The following is a 9,793-nucleotide window of genomic DNA, read 5'->3' as shown; positions in this document are numbered from 1 at the left end:
TTTTGCAAGTAGAACTTGGTGCTGGAAAGTACCTTGTAGCATAGCTTTGGGTTTTCATAGTTTCAGTCTGAGGAGTCATCTAATCATACTACTGCTATTTAAAAGAATATCGCAGTTTAGATCCAGTCAAAAAGGGTCTGAGGCACTGAAATAGCTATGACTTGTAGGAGGAATTTCAAAGAAATAAAAAATCCCCTTGCCTGCCTGCATGCAGCAGATCACATCCGACCGTGTGGAAGGATGCAGGAAGCAGGACAGTTTGAGCACGTAATTCCTCATTGGTTTCTCATCACAGGATTAAGCAGCACACAATTGGTCTCCACACCCACAGAACCGGTTCTGGAAGCAGATATTAACTCAGCCACAGACTTAACTATCTTTCCCAGGCTGGTGTCACTTGTGTGTCTTGGCTGACAAAACCTTAGTAAGCCTCTTCATTTTAAGGAGACTGTTACAAGACCATCAGCAGCACATGCATGTTAATTAGGAATGGACTTTGTCACAGAGTTCCCGCAAAGCCCCAATTAAAGCACTGATGAATCAAATCCAGTGAGTAGTACCATACTGAGGGATGCTGTTTCCCAGCACGCAGCAGACAAGGGCAGAACCAAGCTCTAGAGGATGTGTTTTGGTAGTTGAGGGCTTGGTCACTGTAATAAACAAAATTTATTTGCTGAGACATTTGTTGGACAGGGATCTTAGTCATTATACTGCTACAAAAAGGTGCCCTGGAACGGAAACTATTGCACAGCCTTAGCTAGAGAGCTGCATCCACTCCTGCTCAAATACTTTGTGTTTCCCCAGTCCTTTCCATTTGGAAGACGGTTATAAGCTCTAGCGCACAGCTCACTCCCAAATGAGCAGTAGGAACTATCAGCAGATATAAATGGGCACTGTCAGCACTACTTCATAAGAGAAGTAACTGAGGGAAAGGCAGTGCGTTGTTCATTCAAGACTCAAAAAGTAACCAGTATTAGCACCAAAAAACTGATAGTCAGACCACAGTAGTTGGACTGCTGGGTTCAGCCTCTTCAGCATGCAATATGTTTTCCTCTTTCAAACAGTGCATTTTTCTTAAATGTGAAATTCAGCACTCGGTATTGCAAACCACCTGTAAGCTCATCCAAACTTCTTCCCCTTGCCCCCTGAAATGTCTGTTTCCAGCTGCATATTGTGTGTCAGCCCATTATTTAGGAGGCTGCCTCTAGGCTGTACCACGCTCCTAAGTTGTTGAAATTTACTTGTTGACTACTCTGCCTGGACTTGTGCCTTCCTTCTTCCAGGTTCCTGAACAGGACTGGGTCCTGGCAGCTGTCACCCTGACACGGGGTGGCAGGGAATGCTTTCAGATTGTGTTATTTTAAAGAGCAAAGTGTCACTGTTTCATGCAGTTCTTCAATAGGGACTGTTCTTTTCTGGTTAGAATTTGGTTATTCAGTCAGTTTTTGTGGATCTAGGTGGCAGGAGGAAGAAAGAATAAGACACAGTTATAATTTAAGTTACAGACATTTACAGACCTATAACTTAAATTATAGATAATATATATAATCTTTAATAGTAATAATATTTTTATTATTAGATTATATATAATCTAATAATAATTATATATAAATTATAGTACTGGAGTTAGGTGCAACATAAGTAGAATTGAGATACAGATGATTAAATCCTCGCTCCACTGAATTTGCTTAATCTTGCCATCGAGTACAATGGGCCAGAGGTTTTACCTAAAGAGTTCTCTTCTCCTGCTTAGACGAGTCACACAGGGGAGCCGGTTGCTGCTGTCCCTGTTGTGGGTGCATGCTCATAAAGCAGAGGATGCAGTCCTAGAAGTCAAGGGTTTGTGAGGGCTTTCCCTCAGAGGATGTCTGAGAGCATCTCTGTGGCCACGCTGCTGCACGAGGACTCTTGTGACGGAGGCTGGGCTTCGGCATCACAGGAGCCTGGTCCCGCTGCATGGGAGCAGCCAGCTGCCCCTTCCCCTGCTCACCTAACCATGCTGCAGGCTGCTCCTAGAAAAGGTCCCCACGGGGTGTTGTGAGAACTCATTAAGCAGTTTGTCAGGCGTTAAGAGGCTCCTGGACCAGAGGAGCAGTTGTAAAGGCATAGTGTAATTAAAGCACAGCTTACTTTATGATGTGTTACTAGCAGGGTTATCCATCACATGTTCTGCACTTTGTAGTTATTAAATGTTATCTCATGGTCACATGCGAGAAGATGCTGTGCGGTCTGAGGGTGACGGGCACCACGGCCATGGGGGGCAGGGTAAGGTGTAAGGCTTCAACATCCTCTCGGGGAGAAGTCCTCCACGGTGCTTTTGCCCCTGCCCTTTCCTTCCCTCTTCAGCAGTTCTTCCCCCCCTGGCACTGAGGGGGCAGAGAGGCAGCATTGCCTGCCTGCCCCACTGACCCACTTGGGGCCCTGGGGGAGGCTTGTGAAGAGACATGAAGACTTACTGTGAAGCTGTATTATGTTAAGGTTTTCACATTCCCGTGCATTTTGCTCTGCCTATTGCATTGTTATTTTAAAGTTAAGTAAGGCAGGCCCGCACGAAGGACACATGGTCTGCATGCCAGGTTGTTCGTGCAGATGCTGTAGCTCTTGAAGCAGTTTTGTGTTGTGTCTGTCCTTGCGGAGCGAACATCTAACAGGGGACGTACAGATGCTCTTGGGATGCATTTGAACTGGCTGAGCCACTCACATGTCATGAAGCTGCAAGTGAGTTGGGCGGGTTGTTCTTCATCCTTACCAACATAAATGTCATCCTGCAAAATCACACTGGATTTTGCACCACAAAAAAGATAAAAGATACTGTAAAGCATTTTAGAGGGTGCTGAGGGTGGAGTTGTTTGGGGGGGGTTGGTAAATGTTCTTGTTCTGACAGATCAGGAAGTCAATGAGATTACTTACCTGCTGTCTGAAGACACAGAATCATCAAAGCATGGTGAGCAAAAGATTTTAATCAGGACAAGCAACTCTTCTCTGAGACTAAACGGGCACCACTGGCAACCAGGGTGCCACCATCCAGCTGTACCTTCCATCTACCCCAGGCATGATCAACCCCTTTTCCCTGCTCCCCAGTACCCTCTAGCCGCTTACCCTTGCATACTGGCAGCAGCTTGCAGTCATGTTGAGGGTCATTTTTTACCCCTGATGGACCAGGGTCATGGGGAGTTTTGCTGTACTCTTTCAGCTAGGCCAACTCAGAGAATAGCTGAATGATACATGGTACAGGAAGGGGTCTTCTCTTCTCAAAGAGGTCTAGGTACATTTGGCCTTGGGAACGTAGTAAAAAGCACATCCACTCATTAGGAAGCCAGAAAGCAAGGGACGTGCCTAGGGAGAAACCTTTTTGTTCAGGTGGGTACCTCTGTTGATGGTATGGGCCGTCTCAGTGCCTGTCCTGCTGCGCACGGTAAGGCATGGAAGCTGGAAGTGGGGAAGGGAAAGAGAACAAGCTTTTTGGATTACATATCAGGGTTCAGTGGGCAGAAGACTTAGTGAACACTATCTCTCTGTGGCTTTGTCTAATATGGTGCAGCTCCAACATCAGTTTTTCTTGAGGGCTGGCTATGCTTATTTCCTTTTTCCTGCCTGTCTTCGTTGATATGCAGTATGGCTTGGGTTCACTCTGCAGTCTTGCTTTTTGTGGGAACACAAATTTTTTCCTCTCTCCTACCCCGTCACCTATTCTCATGCTAATTGTGATAATTTAATATATATGGAGACTTCTGCCATTCTGTCAGAGTGGGCTGAAATTGAAAAATGGATTCAAAAGGTACTGGGGAGCAAAAGAGCAGGAATGAACAAAGATACTCCCAGAGAGAGGGAACAAGTGCAGAACAACCCTGTTTCTTTAGGAAAGAGGGTAGAAGCAGTGTCATGGAGTTAATATCAGGAACTAAATTCATGCTGAAGGTGCAGAGCATTTTATTTTATTTTATTGCAGATGCATTTTATTCCAACTTTTGCACTTTACTTTGCAGCAGCAAGGTTTTTGTGTAACGTCTCACTGTTGCGATATACCCAGTGTGGGTCTGTACATGCCTGGGGGGCTAGGCTGTCTGGCTTGAGTAGCACCTGGCTGGATCTCCCCATAGCTCCATAGTGGTCTTCAGGTCCACGTTTCCTTGCTCTGAAACACAGGAGGAGGGTGGGCAGACACACATCCCCCATCACAGAGACACACCAGACATCCTTGGAGCAAGGACTGGGGGTGCACTCCCTCATGAAGTCTGCATGGACTGTTGTACCTATTCCTAGCTACCAGCATCTTGAAAGGCAGCTGGGGCACGCGGTTGTCCAGCCACACAAATACAGTTTTGTCATTTGGTCAAATGGCTGAAAGGAAGCTTGTGGTATTTGTGAGGTTGCCAGTCTTGCCAAAGTCAGCCGGAGCAATCAGCCAAATCAGAGCGGTAACGCACCTTTTGTTACATAACTAGCCATGCAATTTTATAATTTAGTATGTGAAATGCCGATGGCATTTATTATGTCAATTAGGATGAGCATATGTTTAGGAAGCCCTTTAGGAGTCAATCATAATTGCTCACATAGCCTTGCTTTGGCCACATGATTGACTTCCTTCGAGCAGGTAGACCGTGTGCCTTTGGGAAGCAGTTACCCACAGCCTCCCCATTTTGCTACAACTCATCCTTGCACTTGGAGTCTAAGCTTGTAGTTCTGAGATAAGCTGTTGGTCCAAGTCTGGGTTTACTGAACTTTGAAAAAAGGAAGAAATTGAAATTATTACCTCAACCAACATAGTATTTGACAACTAGAGGCATGCCAGCAACAAGTCTTCTCAGAAATACTACCTTCTGCTAAGGTGAGTTCATTCACAGGACGTGTTCCTTGTCATGTGGGTGGGTTAACCTGTGGGTATGTACTGTCTTATTCAGATCTTCTCTTCACTTAAATCTTGTCCAGCTGTTCCTAATATTCTCAAATTACTTCTGGGCTGATTTTTTTCATTTTAACATGCTAAGCAAAGTTTTGTATCCATGAAATCATCAGAAAGAGCAATTCAGGTTTGCGTGGGCGTGCGAGAGAGAAACAGAAGAAAAAAACAGACTATATTTCCATACATTCCTAACAGACATTTCAGATACGTAATTCCACAACAAAAAACTTTTTCCAGCATTGGTTTATTCTGTAAATTCCAGCATGAGCCGCAGAGAAAACCATTTTTTTCAAACAATCTGGTTCTGGGTTTTGAAGTTATTGTGCGTGCAGGCACAGTATGACATTTCTGTTAGGTTTCACAGCTTGAGCTACAACTTAAAAAGTCGGGGTTATTCACCTACTGTACTGTTGGATTTTTCTATTCGGTTGGAAATGCCTTTCATCACTAAAGGCTCTGCAAAGAGCTTTGATTGTTATAAGCTCTGAGAAGGACTTTTTGACTAATAATAACTTTGAAAAACCAACCAGTCTTAAAGCTGGGGCCAGGCAGAGGAGAGGTTTTGGAGCTCCTGTTTGTTGTCTCAGAGACATTCTGTACTGATGTGCTGAACTTTTAAATACTTAAAAGTCAAGCTGAATTCTTATCCGCTAAATCAATATCTCTGGAAACCCCAACTCTTCTCCAGCTACTGACTTTTTACCTGGAGGTATGCATCTCACCTCTGCCCATAATAAATCTCCGCTAGAGATTGTCTGCTACTGATTACACCTCAGGCAGAAAGAAAATGTGACTTTTCTACAGGTAGAACAGATTTAAAAAATAAGGGGGGAGGGGAAAAACAAGAGAGAGAAAGATATACATAGGAGGAATGCTGGTCCTAAGGCATGATGATAAGGTTTTAGGCACCTTAGTGTTTTATAACCTTCCTTTGAACAAAGTTTCATATCTAGGCAGACTGACTCACCCCTTTGGCCTTTAGTACAGCTATGCCAAGGTTGGTGCAAATTATTATATGATATTTTTTAACCAGATCTTTGGAATGTGAATCACTCTCTTTTGGGATGTAAAATACTGTGTAATATGTATTACTGGAGTGTGGGTCACTATAATGTTTTCCACAACTGTTGTCTTGTATTCTGAAACAAGCAGACTGCCCGATGGCCTCCAAAATAAGTACTACCTTGAACAGTAAAGTCAACGTAATCCATAAAAAAACTTCAGTTGGAGAGAAGCAGTTAGTGGTACAAAAAACAGTAACTGGAAAGCTGGGAGGGTTGCTACCAGGTAAGAGAGTTTGATGCAAGACAATATATTAAAACAGCGTTAAAATTTATCTAACTGATGGCACATAGCTTTGTATAAGCATTCAACCTGATGCCTCATTATAAAACCCTGAATATGAAATTGGTGGAGTGATCTTGTAACCTGGATTCTCACAGGAGCAGTAAGGGCTATGCTCTCCTGAGTATTGTCACGGTTAACCCTGCATAACCTGAGGGGTTTGCGCTTTTGCTTGAGGGTGAAGGAAGACCTCTGCTCCCTCCTGGCTGTGATCCACTCTTCTCCCCAGTGTGGGTGAGCCACTAGATGGGGACAATGCCCACATCTCCTGACCTGCCCATGTCTAGCCAGTGGCAGCTGGGCTGAGGCTTCATTAAAGAGTTAATTCTGTGACTGTGAAAGGTGCCAAGTCTCCTAGAAGTCTTATGTTGGTATTTTTTAACATTAACGAGCAAGATGGCAGTCGCCAGGCTCTCAGCAAAACAAGGTGAGTATCAAGAAAGGCAGGTGTTGGTTGCAGCATGCTCACAGCTAGCGTGGTGAAAGGAAGGCCAGGTAAAAGCATCTCTGGAAGACTAATGAGCTTCTAACTTTACTTGGCAGCAGGCAATGCTGCTGTTGCAGAGCAGTTTCCTTACAAGCCTGCAGACCAGCCCCTTTGGCCATACAGTGCCGTGCTGAACGACACAAAAGGGTGGCTGTGACTGAGATGCACACTTGTAGGAGATAACAGCCCATGCAGGGGTGGCTGTGACTGAGATGCACACTTGTAGGAGATAACAGCCCATGCAGGGGCTGGGGGAAGAATGCAGCACGGCTTTGTTATCACAGTCCAGCTAAGAAGAGCACGAGAGCTCTGCTGGTAGTGCCTCTACCTCCTACAGGGTTGTGTGGCAGAGAAACAGAGCATGAAAAGGCATCCCCTTTTAATCAGCAGATGCAGGATTTGTTATGCACATGCTTGGAGTCCAAAAATAAAACAAGAACATTACTAAAATGTGTTATTTACATACACAGAGAGAAAACCAAAGCAAACAAAAAACCAACTAATATTTCACGATCTTACTGTACTGTTCAGAATTCATTTTTCATTCATATGCTGGCCACCCTTTCCCCTGACTGAGAATTTTGTTAACCCCAAGCCATGCTACTTCAGAATTACTGGAGCTAAATTAATCTACCTGTTCTGCAGCTCATCTGTGTCACTCTGTTTTCCAGTGATGCCCATTTACTGCCTTGTCTTTTACCATTTGGGATTTAAGCTGGTTGCTGCCCTTCCAGGCTCTGTGTCACTGTTTCTCTGAGATTTAGGCATCTACTTTTTTCCTTCCTGTGTTAGCTGTTTCCTCACTATCTGTCATCACTTAATTCTTTCTCTTTTAGCCTTGGTTACTCATTTTTTGCTACCTGAAGCTTCTTCCACTTTGTGCCACGCTACTTCCAAGTGCAGCCTCCTGAACTGCTGGGTTAATATTTGATGTTGTGGCTGGGCGGAGGCAGTGGGGCTTTGCTGCTCTGCTCAGCGAGCCCTCCTCTTGCTGCACTGCTGCCAGTGTAACTGTGATGGTAAGTCAGGATTTAAGCTTAAGGTTGGTTAAATGTTTCATTGGGATGGGACAGCTATGGGCTTGACTGTGCAAAGAGATGAAAGGTGTTCTCTCTACCTACTCTCCATGTTTACTGCCCATGCTTTTTGTCTGGTTTTTTTTTGTTATTCTCTTAAACGCATCTGGTGCCTGCAAATTCCTAAGCAGTGAAGACTTGTAAGGTGCAAACTCCTTCAAATCAGTGCAGTCTGTTGAGTAACTTTTTAAAGTAAAGGTGTTACCATGATACTGGCTTTCACTGTGGTCACAGCCCTGGGGGTTATTTCGTCCCCTGATGTGACCATTCTCATCCCAGCTTGTGGCTGAAAGCTTGGCAGTATGGATATCCAGAATGACAATGTTCTTCCTTCATCATTTGCACCATATTCCTGTGCTTCAGGTCTCTGCCTTGGACTGGAACTTGAATTACTGCAGTGTCACAACACTGTGAAATTCTTACAAATCAGTACTTAATTTTATTTATCTAAGCCAAGCTGTGCTAGGCGCTGCACAACTATGCTAAATCTGGGACCTGAGTTGTTGAAAACTTCCTGCACAGCAGTGAAGCAGTAAATGCTGGTGTTGTCTTCTTGGGCATGGCACCACCACCACCTCTAAAAGCTCCTCCTGCCAATCATCCATGCAGCAACCAGTCCCTGTCAATATGTCTTTCGCTATAAGCCAGCATGAGACTGCCAAAGTGACATCCTCGCCCAGTGGTGTTGACACCAACTGCAAATGAACGTAGGATTCCTCCCCCCTCTTTCACCTCTCCTTCTCCCACAAGCACAGGCCTCAAAGAAGAGATGTTCAGACAGGTAATAATTACCTTTTTTTCACTTAGCTGTGGTTTACCATCTACCTGTTCAGGGTTCCTTGCTCAAAGTGTATTTTATTATTCATAGTTAATAGAAGAAATAGAAATATGCATTGGTTATCAGCAGGTCAAGTTTAAATCTCCCTTTCCCTTTCTTCTACGTTATTCAAGAGGAACTGAGACTTTAAGCTTCCTAAAAGGACATGAAATTAATTATGTAGCTTGTTATGACAGCACATAGATGTTATAAATACAAATGACTGCAAACATTGCAAACAACGTCTGCCTCTGACCGAATCTGTGCAACAACTCCATCTCACACCCTCCATGTTAACTCCTTTGGTGATATAATCACCTCCCAAAGACAGTTGGCAATCATTTCATTGCTTGATATGTCTAGCAGTTTAAGAAAGTTCATCATGGGTGAACATGGACCAGATTAGCCAGAAGAGGCTGAAAGAGTTTTATCCCCCCACTCCAAATTTATGTTATTATCTTGTCTAAATTTTCTAAATAATAGAGGCCATAGGACTTGAATTAAGTCCTTCTAAAAATTCAATGCCTGTTACTAATTAACATGGATGGTTTTGTTTCCCTGTGCTGTAACAAGTATTTGTAATTTATGTAAACGTTGTAAAATTCAGGTACAGCTCTCCACACCTGCGCTTTTTCACTAGCAATGCATTATTAGCATGTCAGGTTCATAGCGAGTATCTGTAACGTGGCCAGGACAATCTGGCTTTGCGTCCACTGGGGCTTCTCATCATTTTTGCTGCAGCAGAGCATGGCCTTAGGGCAGCAATTCCTCTCTTTCCCTATTGTCATTGCGGAAATAATTGTAGTCGCTTCGGAGCTGTAGCACTGTTTCCAATTGTACCTAATTTGTATTGGGGGAGTTGATGGGCTGTGCATGTGGGAGCGGAGGAGTGGTACTTTCAGGGTTAGGGCATGAGGCTGGGAGGGGGCCATTCGGATGCCCACGCTCCTGTTCCTGCGGGGTGCTGCTGCCTCAGAGCAGGGCTGCAGGTCCAGCTTTCAGCGTGTTCGCTGACGGGAGCCACGCGTTGGGCCTCCTGTCAGCAGGAAGCAAGAGTGTCTGTCCTTGGGAACATCCGTGAGGCAACAGAACATTGCAGTTGGTGTATTCTGGTGCCTGGTGCACGGGGAGAGCACCCACGTGGGTCTACCTGTGTGTGCTGGTAC

The 9,793-nt window shown here is 44.6% G+C and overlaps 1 protein-coding gene across 1 annotated transcript in view; it reads left to right on the top strand.

Moving 5' to 3' along the window:
- The first annotated feature begins 4,638 nt into the window (after positions 1-4,638).
- LNX1 (ligand of numb-protein X 1) overlaps positions 4,639-9,793 on the top strand; it is a 75,402-nt gene continuing 70,247 nt past the window's right edge. Inside the window, exon 1 of the mRNA XM_075025847.1 lies at positions 4,639-4,828. The gene's annotated coding sequence lies outside the window, so the exon portion shown is untranslated. The remainder of the gene's footprint in view (positions 4,829-9,793) is intronic.

Source organism: Buteo buteo, chromosome 1 (genome assembly GCF_964188355.1).
Source record: "Buteo buteo chromosome 1, bButBut1.hap1.1, whole genome shotgun sequence".
In the NCBI taxonomy this organism is placed as follows: domain Eukaryota; kingdom Metazoa; phylum Chordata; class Aves; order Accipitriformes; family Accipitridae; genus Buteo; species Buteo buteo.
This window is presented reverse-complemented; position numbering and strand designations above follow the sequence as displayed.